Below are 20,695 nucleotides of genomic sequence, written 5' to 3' on the forward strand. Positions count from 1 at the left end.
TTTATAATCCAGACTTAATGTTAATGTGCTATATTCATTCATCCATTTTCATTCCGTTTAGTCCCCCTTACCAATTGTCGCCACAGTGGAATGAACCGCCAACTATTCCATTTACGCAGCGGATGCCCTTCCAGCCACACACATTTATACACAACGGCCAATTTATTTAATCAAATTCACCTATAGCTAGGCATGGGCCAGTATCTGATGGTAGGATTACCTTAGGCATATAAACCACGGTTTCACCGTATCACGGTATTGTGATTAGCATTCGTCATGAGCTTTGTTTAAAATCACATCAATGTTTTCAAAGTGCACTGCGAAGGGAGCGTAATTGTAAACATGAATGACCGCTAAAACTGAACTTTAAGATGGCTTTTAAAGCAAATTACACCTAAAGGTCTGTGCACACCGGGACGCTTTTTGCTCGCGTTTTCTGTCAAAGTTTAATGCCTCGTGACTAATTAAAGGGCGGCAATGTGATCATGCACGCCAACGTGCAAAACGGCAGGTGCAAAAGCATCATTTTTTTAAGAAACGCCTCATGCTCGTATTTTGTTTTGACATGCTGCGTCAAAGCCTTCTCCACCAATCAGATTGGCCCTTTTGTTCATGTGCACAGAGCTGCTGAAGTTACAGTAAACAGCACTTGGAGGTGCTCAAAACTGTCAATGCGTGCGCACATTGTCCAGAGGCGATATGAACAAGGAGCAGATTGTTGCACTGATGAACAATAATCATTTCTTTATCGCTAGAGCTGGAGCTGCTGCTTGAACCATCCACAACAACAAGCATGTCAACTTTCCGTCTTCTTCTGTGGTACAAGCAGGTGTCAGAAGCTTAAAGTTGTGTAGCGCCATCTAACGTCAAGGAGTGATTTTGCATAGTCTTCTGCTCAACGCCAGGGAAAATCATTTGGGTTTGAAATTCGGAAAACGTCTCGAAACATGCTAACTATAAATCCAAACAAAAAGCTTCCTGGTGCGTACGAGCTTTAAGAGTGATGACTTTAATGCTTTTTTTTTTTTTTTGTAAATCATTCCCAATTTAAATGTTAGATTGTTCTAAATTAATAGGGCATAGGGTGATAACTGGGAACAGAACAGAGCCAGGAACTATGTTTCTAACTAGAGTTCCAGAGGTGTAGTTGCAAGCTTACAAGTGTGCGATGCAGTTTGCGATGTTCGTTAAAACGATGGAATTGGGAAACGCCAAATCAAAAAACTATGCTTGTAACGACACAACTTGAGACCTTAGTTGGCTAACGATGGTTTTCGGAAACAAAACCCCAGATGTAAACCGGCCTTATAAGTAGCCAAAAACACATCTGAATAGTGTTTACTTTTATTATGTTAACGCTTGCATGGTTGAATGCATTTGAAAAAGCCACACACACACACACACACACACAAATCACCTACTTTCTGCCCACTGACCTAGCACATGATGATCATGGAACATGCTGTTCAAAAGATCACCATGTTCAGTCATTGAATAATATTTGTATGCTGTTTTAAGCATTCGTGTAAAAGTGATGCAGAGCACAACAGCATAAGAAAGCAAGAGAACACAACCAGTCTTAAAGAGACTCGTTTGAATGCAGGTTAATACTGTTATCCATTTTGGCTGGCTACTTGTGATTGGTTAACTGAGAACAAAGGTTAATCCCAGAGAGAAAAACCACGCCAGAAGCATTAAGTTAGTTCATTACTAGTTTTTTTTCTTTGAAAAGAACAAAGCTTTTGTAAGCGATCCCACAGACTTGCTTCCTCATCTCAGGTCTAGGCGACTTTCTCAGCAGCTCTGTATTCAAACAGCCATGCTGTGCTGAAATACAAGCCCGCTGAAAGCCATTAGTCACCGGACGCACTTGCAGAGGGGACACAATAATCCACATAAATTAAAATGAAGGGACAGGCGTTTGGCTCGCAGGTAGAATGTCCTTGGCTCAGACTTGGTGTGTAATATAGTAGAGGATTAAAGAGAAGTGTGTGTGTGTGTGTGTGTGTGTGTGTGTGTGTGTGTGTGTGTGTGTGTGTGTGTGTGTGTGTGTGTGTGTGTGTGTGTGTGTGTGCGTGCCCACTGGAGCGATCAGGACACGGACTGAGAGGCAGGAGTGAGGGTGGGCTTGCTTACACCCCAGTGGTCGTGCCCACCTCAAGGGCAGGACACCATGTTCAGTCTCCTGAAGCGAAGACGGCTAGGAACATAGTCTATTACACAGCTCTGTTCTACAGATACAAGAAATAACACTTTAATAATGAGGACATCAGCTTTCAAAAGCAATAATGTCAATTTTTACATAATTGACTTGAAAAAAATCACCCAAAAATAAAAAGTCTGTCATTTACTTCAGGGTTTCTGCCAATTTTAAGACCTTTATAAAGCCACTATGAATTAAAATATTAACTTATACAAGGCTAAACAGTAAGGATTTTAGTTTTCTGATGACATGTTTGGGACAATGGAAAAGATTTTTCGTCAAAAAATTCCAATTTAGTTATTTCTTATTCACGTGTTTTAAATAATGTGTCAAAACAAGCAAACTTTAGCTGTATACAAGTGTTCTCACCAGGCAGCTATAAACACAAGGTGTTATTGTAAAGAAGATAATTCAATTACATTGGTGGATAAAGTTAAAAATGTTACTTTTGTTCTGAAGGTCTATCGACATGTATTGTTGGGGATTGGTCCAAGTGGGAAACTTTACATGGACAAAGAAAAATTAAGACCCGTTTAAAATAATTTAAGACCTACAATGCGATATTTGACTGAATTAAAGACTTTTTAATGCCTAAATCTTTTCTTGTGAAATTTAAAACCCTGCGGACAACCTATTCTAGGGTTGCACGATATTGGAAAAAACTGACATTGTAATATTTTGTTTTTTTGTGATATTTATTGCGATATGAATATAATAATTTCACCAGATGACTTGAATAGCTTAAATTAGACTCATAAGTTTATATGGGCTGGGATGATTTTTTAGGCCAGACAATCTGCATTAATTATATAATATTTTATATACATGCTGCATTTTTTTGGAGTCTAACTGTACTTGAGTATAAGTTGAATAATAATAATAATAATAATAATAATAATACATTATATACATATTGCGCTTTTCTCAGACCCAAAGCACTACAAGGCAAACAGTAACAAAGCAAAACAATAAAAACACTAAAAAAAAGACCACAATAAAACAATGAAATATGAACGATTCAATACAATTGGATGATTAAATTAACAAAAATAATCAATCTAAGTTAAAAGCAACGGTAAAAAGGAGAGTCTTGAGAAGTTTCTTAAAGTCCAGTCCAAGTCCTGTTTCAGTCCAGAGAAGCGGCATTCTACTGATGAGTAGGCCATTCTATAGCTTAGGCGCACTGTACGAAAAAGCACGACCACCCATAGTCTTTAGTTTACAGCATGTCTGATACAGCAAAAGTCCAGATGAAGAAGTGGCGAGAGTTACCAGGTCACAGATGTAGTCAGGTGCGAGTCCATGCACTGCTTTATATGTTAAAATGTTGCAGTAATAATTAGTAAAATTGCAGAAATAACCTGTACAATTAGTTAAAATCAGTAAAATGACAGTAATAACTTAATAGTAATTATGGAACAAGAAATTACTGTATTTTTTACAGATTATCTACATTTTTTTTTCTGACAGTTTTTTTTTCTGTTTTTTTACGGTTCTTTTCTTTTTTTTTGCCAGATAATTACCGTTTTTTTAGTCTTTTTTTTACAGTGTACTTATATAAAATATAGTATTAAAGTATATTATATTATTATTTCCCATGATTTATCAGCATGCATTTTTCTAAAGTCAATATTTTAATCTGCCACTAAAACAACTTTTCTGCAAATATGAGCAGGGCTATAGAAAACAATAACCAAGCCTACAGTATGTGATTTGTTTCCTTTGTTTCATCTGGCAACAATCTCAATTCAAATTGCTTACAAAAACAGAACGGCACTCTGCATTCTGAATACATTAATACCTAGCAACCATAACTAACAATTTCAGCTCATCCAAAAATATAAATTCTGTCATTTACTCACTCTCATGTTGTTCCAAGCGTGACATTACATTACTTCGTGGAGCATAAAAGATGTTTTCAACAACGTTTATAACTAGTTTTTGAGAACAATGACTTCTATTTGTATGGGCGAAGAAACAACGGTGAGGTCAGGGGTGAACTATCCATTATCAATTCCATAAACGCACATCGATTATCATTTTAACTCATTATAAATGGCTTTATGAGAGGCACAAGCTCAGACATGTGCTACATAAACAGAACAAGGCTCGCACACACATCAGGAATGAAGAGCCAGTGAAGATAACAGCATGACATTTGAAGCCGCCGGTGTTGAAAAGCAGGAAGTGGCAGGAAATGAGTATGGGTGCGTGAGTGTTCCCTCTCTCTCTCTCTCTCAGACAGCATGATAAAAGCCTGCTGGAGTCCAGAGCGTCTATGCCGCAGTGTGTTCTTGGCAACCGAGCTGTCATGCTCAAAAGACCCAAAGCGCTCCAACATGATCAAAGCCCATTTTCACACGCAGAAGCCCAGCCCCACGTCTCGCACTACACTGCCACTGCGCAGTCAATGCTTTAAAAAATTACAGACATGCTGCTGCGATTTCCCATAAGTCTTTTATTAGTAAATGCATTACACTCTCCACCAAACTGAGGGTTCTTACTCTTGAAATGTACTTCAAATCTTTTTCAGGCCTTAAAAGAAACACTATTGGCCCTGAGTGCTACAGTATACAGTTTGATACGCTTTAATGTCCATTTCTACCGTCAAAAGTTACTAAAAAGCAAACCGTACCATACTACTTTCCAAAGGGAATTTAGCTCAACAAATGGGCCACTTCCACTGACTGATACAGTACGGTATGGTGCGGGCTGGTATGGGTTCCCTTTGTCAGGCTTACGTTTTCACTGGCAAGAGGGCACCAATAGTGTGACAGAAGCTTTATACACACAAATACCTGTGTATAAATGTTCATTACTAACCTTTGTATGAACGTGATTTGACTGTAACTGCAGATCAATGACATATAGTCTGCAATTATATAAAACAAATGAATAAATGCAACATATATGAACACATACAGACCCTTACAGTCTCCGATATGTTTCCAATTACAGATAAACTACACACAGCATACATTTAGGCCTTATTTGGGTTCAAAAACAACATGCAGAACCTCTAATCTGTATCTTTAATCTTCAGCAGGACATGTAACCTCTGTTAGAAAGTAATTTTGTCATTCTGAGTTCATAATAGTCCAAAGGATGATGGCAGTAGTTAAACATGGCAGTTTGTTCATGTTTTAGGTTGCTGAAAAAATCATTTGCTCCTTTATATTTTCCAGCTTCTCCTTTGTTTTTTCGTGCTTCACTCTCGCGTTTGTCTGGGAGGAGCGGATGTCAGAAGCACTACAAAAATCAAGCGCATATTTTTAATGTGAGCTTTAAAAGTTCATTATTTCAAATATAGATGCTCGGCGAGCTTTTGGACGGCCTCGTAAAACAAAAACAGGACTCGGCAGATTTTGTTCTTCTTGGCTTTGTGGTTTATTTAAGCTCGGGTCAACCATGGCTCGTTATTATATGTGTGTGATATTACCGAGTAATGTCGGGCGGTGTAAAAATGGCAGTTTTTTTGTTTTCATTCTCCTGCTTGTGTATGCGCTAGTGACGTTTCTCTGTAAACCAATAGCAATACCTTTGCAAAGGGTACCCAAAAAGTGGTATGGTATGGTTCGCTTTTAGGTACCTTTTGACAGTGGAAATGACCATAAAATTATCCTGAACCATACTGTACTGTACCGTACCACTTAGTGTAAACGGGCCAAAAAGGGTACCAAAAGGCAGAGGGAGACACGCACCTGAACGCTATAGGTTTACAGAGGTACATCACTAGAGTGCAACAAGACATGAGAATGAAAAAACAAGCGCTTTTTTTTTTTAAATACACAACCGAGACATTGCACCGTAATAATATTGAGCTGATAATAATAAAGTACGCATGATTATTCAAGTGATACATCCTTTCAAAAAGAAAAAAAAAGGAGAAGCCCTCAATACAAAGGAAAAATGATTCTTTCAGCAACCTAAAAGATGGACAAACTGCCATGTTTAATTGTTATCATCACCTTTCAGACAATTAAGAACTCTGAATGACGGAACTACTTTTTACATGTGCTTGTAAAGAATAAAGATGAGAGGTTTGTACTGACTGTAAATGTATAAAAGCCAAAAAAGGCCTAAATTTATGCTTTGGGTATTTTTGTAATTGCTTGTAAATGTGTTTGTAGTGCTTTGACTGTTTTCTATGGATGACCTAGTAAATGTATTATACTCTACCAAACTGTTGGCTCTTACTCTTGAAGTTAAGGTTTATTTCAAATTTTCTGTTGATTTAAAAAATCTGTGGAGGTCTCTATAATGATGATGGCCATACTTCATCTTGTTCAGGCCCTAAAGGAAACAATATGGTCTGGATTTGTAAATATTATAGTTTTTGCCTTTGATTTCCTATTTTTGTGGTTGCTAGAGTCTTAAAAGTGTTTATATATGCATGCTTGTATTGCTTTGACTGTTCTCTCTGGATGACACCTTCTCGAAAACCACAATTAGTCAATTAAGCATGTCTGCATGCTATTAGTTCAACTATTTTCGTATTTCCTAATAATTACCATCAGCTGACACCTGATTTACATGCACTTATTTTAACAGACACTGAGTGTGACGTGTGTGAAGGTGTGTTCATCCTAAAATGTAATTCTATTCACCCAAGCAGAAATACCTTGCTTATATTTAATATGTGTAAAAAAACTAATTTACATAAAAATGCGCAGTAGCAAGCAGCTGACTATACAGAACAAAACACTAATGTAAATTAACAGAAGTAATATACAAGAATTCTTGGGCTAACAACAAACAACAGAAGTTATTGCTAATTCAATAAGAATATGCACTATTGAATATGCACTATTGAATATGCACTATTAAACAGCATATTTACAGTATAACTACATTATCAAATCCAATAAATGCTATAGATGACATCTAATGATTTCAGTGTTTCTGAAAAGCACAATATGGTGACCATCTCTTAAATACTCAAAGAAATTATGCTGACCTTGTACACAATTGTCTGTATTTAGAACTTATTTTGCCTCCTTTAAAGCTCATCTAAGATCATAAGTTAAATAATCATAATAATAATAAAACTGCCTTGGCTTAAATTGCAGATAGTTAAAAATCATGGCTTTAGAAATTAAAAACCATCAGAGAATTTTCATCAGTGTAATCAAAGCTTTTTTGAATGATGTATAATAAGCAAATGAAGAGTTCAGATGCAAAAACCTCTAAATGCCGTCTGACAATTTCTCCTAAAATGAGCATTTTTTCTCAGCCTTCTACATTTGTCTTTAGCTATTTCACTTTAAAACCAATGAAAAGAACTTATTTATTGCTATAAAAGTAAAATTACTGAGCCTACATTCAAGAGTCCGAGAAAATGCTCATTTTGGAAGAAAATATCAAAAAGCATTTAGAAGTTTTTACATCTAAACTCTTCATATATTTACAGTATAACTACATTAACAATTCCTAATCTAATAAATGATATCTAATAATATCAGTTCTTTTAAAAAAAGTACAATATGGTCATATATATATTTTTTGATAACTTAAGTAAGATTCTGAAAGTTTTACACTCTTTGCATTTACACTTAAAAGTTAACCTAAGATCAATATTCTCTGAGACTTAAGGAATGAAGTGAACAGATTCCCCGCACACATTTCATGTGATTAGTGAAAACCTGAAGCTTATCTAGTTTAGTCAGTAACAAGAATTTCCTGTCATCATCACATCAACAGAAACTAGGTTGTTTTGAAATAATGTGACACTTCATGTGCTGTAGTGATTTAACAGGTTACACAGATACGCAAGACATGAGTTTATACATTCCAGGAACCAGATGTCAAAAAGCCAATGACTCAAATCACAACTTTCATAAAACACATTCCAATAATACAACAATTCATGGCATCATTGACTGCATTCAATTACATAATCAGTTATTACAAACATTCTTTTATTAAATACACAGCTCCGAAAAACAAATTGAGTACCAAATCAGAATGTTAGAATGATTTCTGACAAATCATATGATGCCATAAATTAATAGTGCTGAAAATTCAGCTTAGCTATTATAGGTAAATACCACACCGGGTGCCACTCCTGTCAGCTAAGAACAGGAAACTGAGGCTACAATTCACACAGGCTCACCAAAATTGAACAACACAAGATTTGAAAAACATTGCCTGGTCTGATGAGTCTCGATTTCTGCTGCAACATTTGGATGGTAGAGTCAGAATTCACAGCCTACAGTAGAGTCAACGCCACAGCCTACCTGAGTATTGCTGCTAACCATGTCCATCCCTTTATGACCACAGTGTATTCATCTTCTGATGGCTACTCCCAGCAGAATAACACACCATGTCATAAAGCGCAAATCATCTTAGACTAGTTTCTTGAATATGACAATGAGTTCACTGTTCTCAAATGGCCTCCACAGTAACCAGATCTCAATCAAATAGAGCACCTTTGGGATGTGGTGGAATGGGAGATTCGCATCATGGATGTTCAGCCGACAAATCTGCAGTAACTGCGTGATGCTATCATGTCAATGTGGACCAAAATCTCAGAGGAATATTTCTAGTGCCTTGTTAAATCTGTGCCATGAAGGATTAAGGCAGTTCTGAGGGCAAAAGGGAGTTCAACCGGTACTAGTATGGTGTACCTAATAAAGTGGCCGGTGAGCATATATTAATTTATATTGTAATAGGAAACAGTTTGAAACTTGATTTTAAAATATCACTTTTATCAAACAAATATAATATAACTGTATATAATATAAATACAATTAGCTAATAAAACAAAATTGTTATTAAAATATAACGATCAAAAAATATAACCTTTAATCAGAAAATGACATTTGCTGTTTGTTTAAACAAAAGCTGAAACACAACACAATTATTGATGTTTCTTTAGGGACAACTTAACTGTTTAATATTCAATCCAATTAAATTTGTAAAAAACTAATGAGTTAACTTAATTCCTTCATGTTGTCCCAACACAAATCGTTTGTGTAGAACCCAGCATCTAATGAAACAATTAAGTTGTCCCAAAAAAACAAGAATTGTGTTGTTTTAGCTCATTTTAAATAAACAGTTTGAACAAACAGCAAACATTCAGTTTGGAGTGTTGGTGAGCATGAGAGACATTAAAAAAAATAAAAAAAACTATATAAAAAATTGTCAACACAAAACTTTTGAGAGGTACAAACGTAAACAAAAGTAGCAGAGAAAAGAACAAAGCCTCACTCGACGCATTAGGGCTTTTGCTAGCAATTTTCCCTATTTTCTCTAATGCAAAATGGAAGCTCCAGACACTGTGACATTTCATTTAATCGAGCGCTTCTCTCTCTGTTCTGCCTGTTTTGCATAATAACTTTAACCGTTCAAATTGCTCCGCTCTGATAGGGTCAGGTAGCAGTTCGGCAGCTGTGATCGCATTCGTGCAATTAGTGTTCCGGTAAATGCACCGGCATAAACCCCCAGCGAGCGCTATACCTTATCTCTTCTTTTAAGGTCATGAAGATGAAATACAGTGCCAATTATGCGTCATCCCAGAAGAGTGGCAAAAAGGGAAGGATTTCGCTGGTGAAGATTTTAATCGGCAAGCTCATATGATTCCCGATCAATAAGAGAGTGTAATCTTCAGCTTGTGTGGATCAGGTCTGGAGACCAGGAATATCCCTTTTACTGCAGAGACTTCAAACCTCTTAATCTGTCTGCCAGCTGCCCGAGAGACAACTAAGCAAACCTGTGCTGACAAAGGCCTCGGCAGCATTTCATTGGCTGAAGTATTAAATGATTTTGAGCTTCACTATCTTTTAATATAGTCAAAATTAATAGCCTTCCTGGGAAATTAAAATAGTTTTAATAATATTTAAGTGTTGTATTAAAAATACTTAATGGAGATATTTTTTCAATCCATTTTTAAATATAATAGTTTTAATTAAAAGAATTCTAAGGGCATCACGGTAGTTCGAGAATCAGCTGGGTCAGTTGGTATTTCTGTGTGGAGTTTGCATGTTCTCCCCATGTTCGCAATTTAAAGGCTTGACTAGGTTAATTAGGATAACTGCCAAGTTGGGAAAGAAATCGGATTACAGCGGTATGTCCTGTATGCTTTGACACAATCTACATTGTAAAAGCGCTATACAAATAAAGGTGAATTAGATTATAGATTTTAAAAAAATCTATATTTAATATTATTGACTTAACATTAAAAAATTGTTTTGCAGTATAATTATTTTATCCTAGGTTTACAGAGCTTGAATAGTAAGGTTGTGAATTAAGTGCCACTTTCTCAAACAAACAAACAAAAAAAATACATAAATAAAAAATAATTAAGCACTATGAACACAAATAGTTCCATATTGTAGATGAATTAATATTGCATTTTTAATCAGCATCATGAACTAATGATATCTGACCAAATTGACCACCAACAAAAAAGGTTTGTAATAGGAGTGAAGTGGTGTAACCAGTTACACCGCTTGACATTTCAACTTAAAATCAATTTTGACAGGCATTATTATCAACATCTATGTGAGCACACGGGCTTGGTGGGAATATTTCAAATGTATTTTTAAAGAAAATACTTATTTTTATAAGAATGAGCAATTATCAGTGCATTCCTGGGGTCTTACCATTTGACATGCATACCTAAAAATACCTGACCATACCCTAAAAAGTCAAAGTATCTCACATTTTAAAGGGATTTACTAACATTTGTATGTAGATGTGCATGTGATACAATTTCATGTCTCGTTGTCTTCTGCGCAATATTAACAAAATGGCTCGATAAATCATGGTTACACCATCTTCAAGCTTCAAGAATTTAAGTTGACAGACATATGTCCCCAAATTAATTATAATATTTAAAACTATTGTACTATATTTACCTTTGTTTACTATTAAATATGTCTGATGTAAAATTAGAATTAAAAAAATGAGAATTTCACATTTTTTAATTAAGAAAAACTATTTGGAACCATTTATTTGGTTACACCACATTGACATTCTTGCAATAATGTCCTAAACATTATCTTAAAATAGATTAAAACGAAAAAAAATTGACTTGGTCCTCAAAAATATAGAGAATGTATGCAAACACTTTGCTTATTTATTTTGAAGCTGTAATCTTTTTTTAATGAGCTTTTTTTTTTTAAATGAGCGTCACATCATTGACCCACATACAAATAACATGGGAAATATTTTTAAAAAGAATCAAATTTAATAATTTCAACATCAACTGTATCTAACATCCTTTAACAAATGATAAAGATACAATAATAATATAGCAATCAGATATACGCATTATCAGTAATCTGCAAAGTGGTTTATCGTGTTTATTAATAATATCTCAAACTCTTGTTCTGGTAATGGAGGCAGACACATGACATGCTCACTGTTTGACCCAGGAATCCCCCATCAGCGGTCTGCTGTAATACCACAGGCCCCATCTGCCACCGCCTCGGATTAATACCACAGATCTTATGAGAATGCCAGGCTGTTCGCACAAACAGGAAGCCGCTGTGCAGATATATAGCCTTAAAGATTGCATCAAATTCAATTTATGTCAGCTTTTAGGCTACAATCTGTTTAATAGTTTGTATGTTTTTGTTTTGGGGATTTATTCTTGTATGTATGTGTGTGTGTAGCAAAGTATGTCATTTGAAAATTAATTCAAATATAATAATCTAAAAATCTAAACTTTCTGTGCATTAATGTAATAATATACATATGTAATAATAATAATAATAATTAAAAAAAAATTTACCTCAATTTAAGATGGATGTTTAATTGTTAGTAAAAATCTTTCCTTAGTTTTACAATCTATAAAATTTTCATATTTCTCTTGATGATGTCGTTAGGTAAATGTCACGTTTACACATAGGACAAAGACGAAATGTTTCTAGAGTCTGTGCTGAATTAAGTTTACAGAAGTGATTTTCAATACATAGAAAGCATATTAAACTAAAGTAAAAACGTACAATGATGTATGATGTTCATAATAATTTTAATCACATTTGTGAACATATCATCTGGGTTAAATAATGTTCCATGGTGATTCAGTGTTACAGTAAAAAATGACAACAATTATTCTAACCAGCACCTTACCTTTAAATAAATATTATTCAATATTAGGTAAAACTTTATGGTTTGAAGGAAAGTGGCAAAACATTTGAAAAAATCATTATTAGAAGTGAAAGGGAAAATTCATGCAAAATGTAAAATTCTGGAATAATTTACTCACCCTACTCTTGTGCTTAAAAAAAAAGCTGGGAACCGGTAGTCATTGACTTCCATAGTATTTTTTATCCAACTACAGATGTTGATGACTAGCTGTTTCCGACATTTGTGTTCAGTGGAAAAATGAAACACATTAAGAGTTGGAACAACATGAGGAAAAGAAAACGGTGAGTAAATAGTCCTTTTTTGGTTGAACTATCCCTTTAATGACAGTGATTCATGTTCCTATACCTGACAAGTTTCTTAGGCATATTGTCAACCCCCTTATAAGATATTTTTAATTGTAATTAAGGATGACTTGTGTTAAATTTGGTTCACACCTTTTCAGATGCAATTTATCACTTGAGTAAATCATGGTAGTCATTAGTATTTGTTTAAAAATAAGAACATGCTGTAATGTATAGGAAAAATACATCTGTAAATACACTTAGTACACTATATGATCATTTACTTTATAAATTCATAAAAAGAATTTCAAGCTTATTGGGTAAATAATATTTCCATTTACAGTTTAAGTCAAAATTAAACAAGCATTATTTTCAAATATTTCCCCAACGATTTTTAAGCAAATTTTTTGTGCTTCCTATAACATTTTTTTCTTCTGGAGAAAATCTTTTTTTTTTTTTTATTTTGGCTAGAATAAAATCAGTTTTAAATTTTTTAAAACCATTTAAAGGTCAATATTATTAGCCCCCTCAAGCAATATTATTTTTTGGTTGTCAACAGAACAAACCGTTGTGATACAATGACCTGCCTAATTAGCCTAACTTGTCTAATTAACCAAGTTAAGCCTTTAAATGTCACTCTAAGCTGAATACTACAGTAGTATCCCTAAAATGTCTAGTAAAAGATTATTTACTGTCATCATGGAAAAGATAAAAGAAAACAGTTATTAAAATAAGTCGGTCGGCGCTGATAGCCTAGTGGTTAGTGCGTCGACATATAGCAGTAGCACCCAGGTACTCGCGGCGACCCGAGTTCGATTCCCGGCTTGAGGTCCTTTGCCGATCCTTCCTCTCTCTCTGCTCCCTATACTTTCCTGTCTGTAAATTTCACTGTCCTGTTATTAAAGGTGAAAAGGACTAAAACTAATTAAAATAATAATAATAATAATAATAATAAGTTATTAAAACTATTATGTTTAGAAATGTGTTATTAAAAAACTTCTTTCCGTTAAACAGGGGGTTGGCTTATGCTTCTGACTTCAACTCTATACGGAAAACGGTTGCCCTATCATTAACATGTCAAATCTAATCCATAGTGTACTCAAACTGGATGATATTTTTTTTACGTTTGAGAGCAAGAAGAGTCTGAACTGAAAGGGATCACACTGGCAGCTTTGGTTGGTGTGTGAGATATATGTGACATTCATCTGACTATCAATAGGACTTTGTTCTCGTCTTTCGCCCTCTCTCTCTCTCTCTCTTTCTCTCTCTCTCTCTCCTTTACCAGCACTGCAAATGACAACACAAATTACACAAGCGTCACCAAAAGCAAATGACCGTGTCAATGCAATGCAGGCCACGTGTGTCCACACTAGACCTAAAACACTGTGCATCACTTTTGTATAAAACACTTAATCCCAAATATCCATATTGCCAAATAAACAAATAATTCAAAGCATTAAAGAACATCATGTTAGAGTGTATCTGTCCAGCTTTGTATACTGCTACTCAGCCCTGCCACACAAAAAGCAACACCAAGCTGTGCAGATTTGAATGTAATGAGATAAAACCCTGGCTCTTGTAATATAATAATGCAATAATGAATAGACACCATGTATTTCGACAGCTAACTAAATTGCTCAGCAAGACACTCAACTCTGCTACTGACAGTGGGTCATCTGAAATTAAGCAAATGAACAAATGATATTTTCAGCAATGTACAACTAAACAGCCCAGCAGAACAAACCAAACCGACAATTGTTAAGGGTTGTTCCGATTCGGATACTGGTATTGGAGATGCCACCAATACCACAAAAATGCTGGCATCAGTATCAGCGAGTACTTGAAATGATCTGTTGCAATTTCCTTTTAATGGACACATAAAAGTACGCCCACTGGCTGCCAGCTTTGTCTAACAATGTAAACTAGAAATTAATTGTGCTGTGTTGCAAAGTTTGGAAGTGACAGTCAATAAGCGACAAAGATAACAGACAAAATAACTGAGTTTATAGTTTATTATTTAAGTTACTGTAAATTTTTGTTTAAATGTTGAAATGCCTTATATTGAACAAAATTGGTTATAGATTTTAAAAAAGTTCTAAAGAGATTATTTTCTTATAAAACACACAACAAAAGTGGTCAAGACATGGTTAGCAGACAAACACTTCAACGTTTTGCAGTGGCCCAGCCAGAGTCCTGACTTAAATCCGATGAAGATCAGACAAGAAAACCCCTCAACCTGAAAGAGTTAGAGCTCATTGTTAAAGATGAAGGGGTAAAAATGCCAAAGGAGACCTGCCAAAAGCTGGTCAGCAGTTACATGAAACATTTGATTGCTGTAAAAGCCAATAAAGGTTTTTATAATGATTATTGACAAGAGTATGAATCATTTTGGACATTGCACTTATGTTCAAATGCAAATAAAACCTGAGAAATATCTTCTGAACATTGTCTTATTATCTTTTTGGAGAAGCCTATGTCATTTCCAGTCCAAAAAACTTGCTGGTTGAATAAAAATAACTAAGAAAGATTTTGCCAGGGTTATGAATAATTTCGGGCTTGACTTTACACATACACACACACATATCTTTTTTTTTTCCCTTAATACATTTTAATACAGTCATACTGTAAAATTAAAACACCTTTTGAGTTTACAGTATTAGATTTTTGGCTGCATTTGAAGTTTCAATTTCAGTTTTACATTAAAAAGACATTACATATTATTTTTATATTGGTCCCTCATTATTCTCAGGAGTTACGCTATAAAAATAATCCGCAATAGGAGAAATCCGCAAAGTAGTCAGCTTTATTTTTTTACAATTATTACAGATGTTTTAAGGCTGTAAAACTACTCACTGCTCTCCTGTTTAAACACTCTCAAAGTTTAAACTTTTGAAGAAAAATAAGTTCAGTATAATAGAATGAAAGATCAAAACCTTTTGTCAGGCGCAAAAAGGTTCATAAAGCTTTTTAGCTTTTGTCCGGATTATGTTGGCATCCAGCGTAATGTTTGTTTTCCTCCATTCACTGATCCACAAAACTAAAGCACACTCCATCTTTACAGGGGTCGCACACCAGATGCGCCGTGCGCATGACAGCTGGAAGTAACGCACACAGGAGGCGCATATTCGCATGTTATTAAAAATGAAATTATTCAGATGGCGCTCTGTGGTGAGACAAAAATATTAACAGCGTCTTGAGTCATAATTGGGCACCGCAGACAGCCGCTAACTTCGTACCTTGATATAAACCTGCTTACAATTCTAAAGTGCATGGCGCTGCGTGGCGTGGCGCATCCAGTGTGTCACCCCCTTTATGATGGTCTTGCTGCGGACAGTTACAACCCTTTTTGCATTCCTATTGAAAGTCACACTGTTAGCGATCAAAGATTTATATTAATTTGGCAAGCTGAACGCATTCTGTACTGTACAGGAGACACAGAGAAGATTGATTAACAATGGTCTATAAAGAAAAATCTGCAAAACTGCGAGGATGCGAAAAGTGAACCCTATTTTAGCGAGGGACCACTGTAGTTGGTATGCATGTATAACAGAAAATAAAAATACTTTAGTTCACTGTATGTATGTTCATTATTTATTATGGAACAAGTCTGAAGCGCACTGTATAATAAAATAACTATTCAACTATTTCAAACAACCATTCAATTCATAAAGACTAGTTGTATACAGCATACAGATATACACCCAGGTATTGGATTAGTATTTGGTATTGGCCAATACCTCCCAGGTATCTCAATAATATTGGTATTGCTATCAGAAAGGAAAAAAGTGATATCAGAACATGTCTTGAAACATAAATGAGTTTACCCCCTTATAAAAAACAGAACCCACATATGAGCATGGTCAATTAAACACAGAACACGATTAAAGAGGCACTGAGAACAAATTCACTTCATGAACATCAATTATGAGTGCATGAGCTTGAATAGTGTTACATAATCAGCATGGATTTGGTGCATCCTGCGGTGTTTTGGGGCTTTTTAAAGGAGCTTGTCAAACGCTTGTCACCAAATGCACAGTAGAGACTGCAGGACACACATAAAATCCCTCTCAAATAGTTGCCGAGAAGATATAGGCACAAATAACCGCCAATCAGCCATCTCAGTCTGTCACCGTGCGCTGCTTCTAAAATAAGACACAAAGACACTAACACACTCACTGCTGCTGTGACACTTGTGACTTATTACACAATTCACACGCTCCACATCTGCTGATTGGCCTCGGAGATTTGTTCCTCATTAAAAAGCTTTACACAAAGACGTGAATGGCACGGCTGAGAAATCGCTTTAAAATGATGTGCGCTTAAATAAGATGACATCACTCAAGTCCAAACATTTATATGACAAGAAATGACTTCCAAATGACACGCATCTATGGTGGAAACTCTCGCTATTGGACACTTCTGAAGGGGAAATAGATTAAGTCTGACTCCAAAAGCAAGCACAATTAACTGAAGCTATCTGAATGATGCGGCATCCATACTGATCTAGTCCAGCATGGGAAAAAAAGAACTGTATCGCTATAGGATTACATTGATTTACATTTTTTAGATGTAGATTTATCTTCTAAAATTCAATCTACTAATGTCAATATTCTCACAAAGGCCCAAAAACATAAAAAACAAAGTTAAATGAACAAAATACCACTTCAGTTTCAGCCCTTGGTTTAATCCAGTTGTTTTAATTGTGTTATGTAGATATATATTACTAACTGTGGTATGAAATATATTTAGAACATTTATTTTCATAAATGCATGAACTGTAATAGCGCAAACTGTGAATAACTCATTCAATCATATGACTACACGAAATTAGTCAAACACTAAGCTTAAAGGTGCTTCAAATCTATACAGCAACAAAATCCATGGGGGTCAAGAAGTATAACGGTTATTGTACATAGTTATATAACAAATTTATGAAATAAAAAGATTTTTTACATAAGTATATCAATAATCGGCTAATCGCTAACAATGGATCATTATTTCAGAGATTTCCTTATTATTTTTAGTGATGGCTGACGCCATCCCGAGGTGCAAGTGTTTCGAAATACTGCCCTGAAGAATGATCCAAAACACCAAGTCACATCACTAAAATGATTCAAAGCACCCTGGTCACATGACTAAAGCGATTCAAAGCATCAGGCATTTTAGAAGCGTTTCTAGACGGTGGTTGCTAGGTCAGGTACAATTGAGAAAGTCAAGAAAACTGTCACAAATTCGGTTCTGGCAACAGAGTTGGGGATCAATATGCAGCATCTTTATTTACATAAAAATCAGTTGGGCATTGATCAATAAAAAAAAGCAAATGGGTACATACAGGGTAATCCAGAAGATTAGTCTCAGGCAAAGAGATTGGTACAGGCGGCTAACGGCATGAACAATACACAAGGCAAGGGTCAACAGGCACGGAAAGACTAGACAAAAGAAAACTGCTTCATGATGTTACAGGTTAACAAGACTCAGCACTGTGTTTGTGCAAGTGCGGTGTATAAATAGTCCAGGATATCACTCCATGATGAGTTATCAGCTGTGTGTGTGTGTAATTAGTGGGAATCAGGAACCGGTGTATGCGACTGCATCCTGGGAGTTGTAGCTCGTTAACGTGGTGGGTGTGTATGTCTTAACAACAACAAATATTTTGATGTTATTTAACTTATTTTTAAAAAGCTGATCAGGTTTTAACACTTTTTTAACTTCATATTTTAGTCAGTTTGATTGATGTAAGTCAAGATGACTAGAAAAATTAACTTGATTCAACCAAAAAAAAACTTAAGGCAGCGAGAACTCTCAGAAATAAAGGTACAAGAGCTGTCATTGGGTTGGTACCTTTTCAAAAGGGTCCATATTAATACCTTGAGGGTGCATACAGTAATAGTACCTAAATAATACAAATGTTTATTTTTATTAGGGAGTAATATATAACTTTGAGGCACCAATTTGAAATCTTTAGGTACAAATGAGTGTTTCTGAGAGTGTTTCATAAAATTAAATTGATGCAACAAATATCCTAACAGCCATAAACAGATTCCAGGAATTATGAAGAAGCTACGAGTACAAGGCCCCTTAACGCATACATTATTGAACCCTGACGACAGAGCCGATTATTCCCAGAAAAACTCTCTAAAGGTAGCAGCAGCTCTTTTCTGGAGCTCAGAGGAAGACACTTGGGCCAGACAGTTGTCCCTTTGTTTCCCTGTCAACAGGCCCACTTGTTGCTCACAGGGATTGGACAGATAAAAGAGAGATTGTGGTCGCCTAGCCTCATGATATCAATTTGTGTGTGTGTTCTTTCAAGCTGGGCTTGTAAAAATAGCGGCTCCTTTGTGAGAGTCAGTGAAGCATTATGGATGGCTCTAATGTGAACGGGGGTGTCCCGAACTTCTAGGATTTTAACTAAAATATCCAGACGGCTTTTAAAAGCTGTACACCAAGCATTCTTTAAGTCACCCAGCTGTACTTCCACACAAAATTCCGTTCCTGTTCACATTTTACGCAATTTGTAAAGATGGTTTAAATCCATTAAACGCAGCTCCGATTTTCGGTAAAGTGTGAATGTCTTGGGTAGAGGCAGAGATCTCCTGAGGGCCTCAGGCTACGGACAATCTTTCGACAAACTGTGATGGATAATTATATCATCAACTATTGTCAAAGAGCCCTTGGAGGACTGCCGACGAAATATTCAAACAATTAACAGCTCGTTTTATCGATAGCTGGATTTTTAAAGCAATTAAGCTTCAAAAATTCCTTTGCTAATTATTCAAATCCCACTCATAACACTAGATTTAAAGGAAAGAGAAGCACTCCGGCACCAGAGAAAAAGAGAGAGAGAGAGGGAGAGAACTGTGGCTTTAAAATCAAAGCCAGCTGGAATATGCAAATGACAGTTTTATTATCAGCAGTGCTGCGGTGCTGATAGGGTTTCGCTGAGTGTACAATCGCAGCCCAACAAACTTCCTGAGGGAATGCTGGCCCCAAAGAACGGCCAGTTTTTTCCTCTTCCCAGACTCGGAGCAGTTTATTACATGAATATTTCAAAAAGCACATTTCTATTCTTGGCAAGCTGCAACCTCTTTTTAACACTATATACGGTCTATACTTTAAGCTAGCAGTGCCACAAACTAGCCTGAGACGAGCATCGTAGATTACAGCAGAAGCATTCTGGGTTTGTTGCATCACTTGTTTTGCAGTGTAAATGACAGTGTGTTTCAGATTTCAGTGAGGATGGCACATTCATAGACCACCCATACTCAATCACAGTATGATGCATTTATTAACGTGCGTATGCCACTTCTGGTATACATATTTATACATAGTGTTTCCCACACATAGACTTTGCTTTGGCGGGCCGCTTAGGTATATTAACAGCCACCCAAGTATATTTGGTGGCACTTTTTACTTTTTTTATCATCCTTTTACACTTTTTTATATCCACCGAGAACCAAATATCTGTGATTTCATAGGCTACTGCTGGTTCTGTGAGCACAAGAATTGTCAACACTCCCAAGGACAGTCACATGCAATGCAGACCCACAGAGACGCGCCTTTTTGGAACTTAAATAAACATGGTCGGGTTTTCTAAATCTCCTAATGTCCACTATTTGGCTTTCGCTTTCGAATAGTTGTCGTTAATTTTATGCGTTTTTACAATAACTTTTTATTTAAACCTACTTTCGTTTGGCTTCGCAGCTAACAGCTGTGAGAGCGAGAGAAACATTAAGTAATTCATTCTTTAAATAAACAACTCAGAAAAACTTTATTATATACTAGGACATGAAATGACATCTAAACTGACTGCAAAATATTTGTACACCATTAGAAATCTAGAAATCTACTAAATTGCCTTATTTCAATAATCTACACTTACACTTAAGATATTGTCTGTTTTTTCTTTTATTGATATAATTTATTTCTCATTTGACATATATTGTTGATATATAAGGCTATTTTATACATATCTAAAATGCTTTGGCATTACTGTACACAATGTCATGCCAATCAAGCTGCCCATTACATTACAAACCACAAGTGAGGGCAAATTCTTCAGCAGGATAGCGCTCCATCTCATTCTTCAGCCTCCACATCAAAGTTCCCGAAAGCAAAG

At 35.7% G+C, this 20,695-nt stretch overlaps 1 protein-coding gene across 20 annotated transcripts in view; it reads right to left on the reverse strand.

Annotated features, from left to right (window-relative positions):
* Positions 1–20,695, reverse strand: part of jmjd1cb (jumonji domain containing 1Cb) — a 229,500-nt gene that overhangs the window by 92,007 nt on the left and 116,798 nt on the right. The window lies entirely within an intron of this gene.

This window comes from Danio rerio, chromosome 12 (assembly GCF_049306965.1).
Source record: "Danio rerio strain Tuebingen ecotype United States chromosome 12, GRCz12tu, whole genome shotgun sequence".
NCBI lineage: Eukaryota > Metazoa > Chordata > Actinopteri > Cypriniformes > Danionidae > Danio > Danio rerio.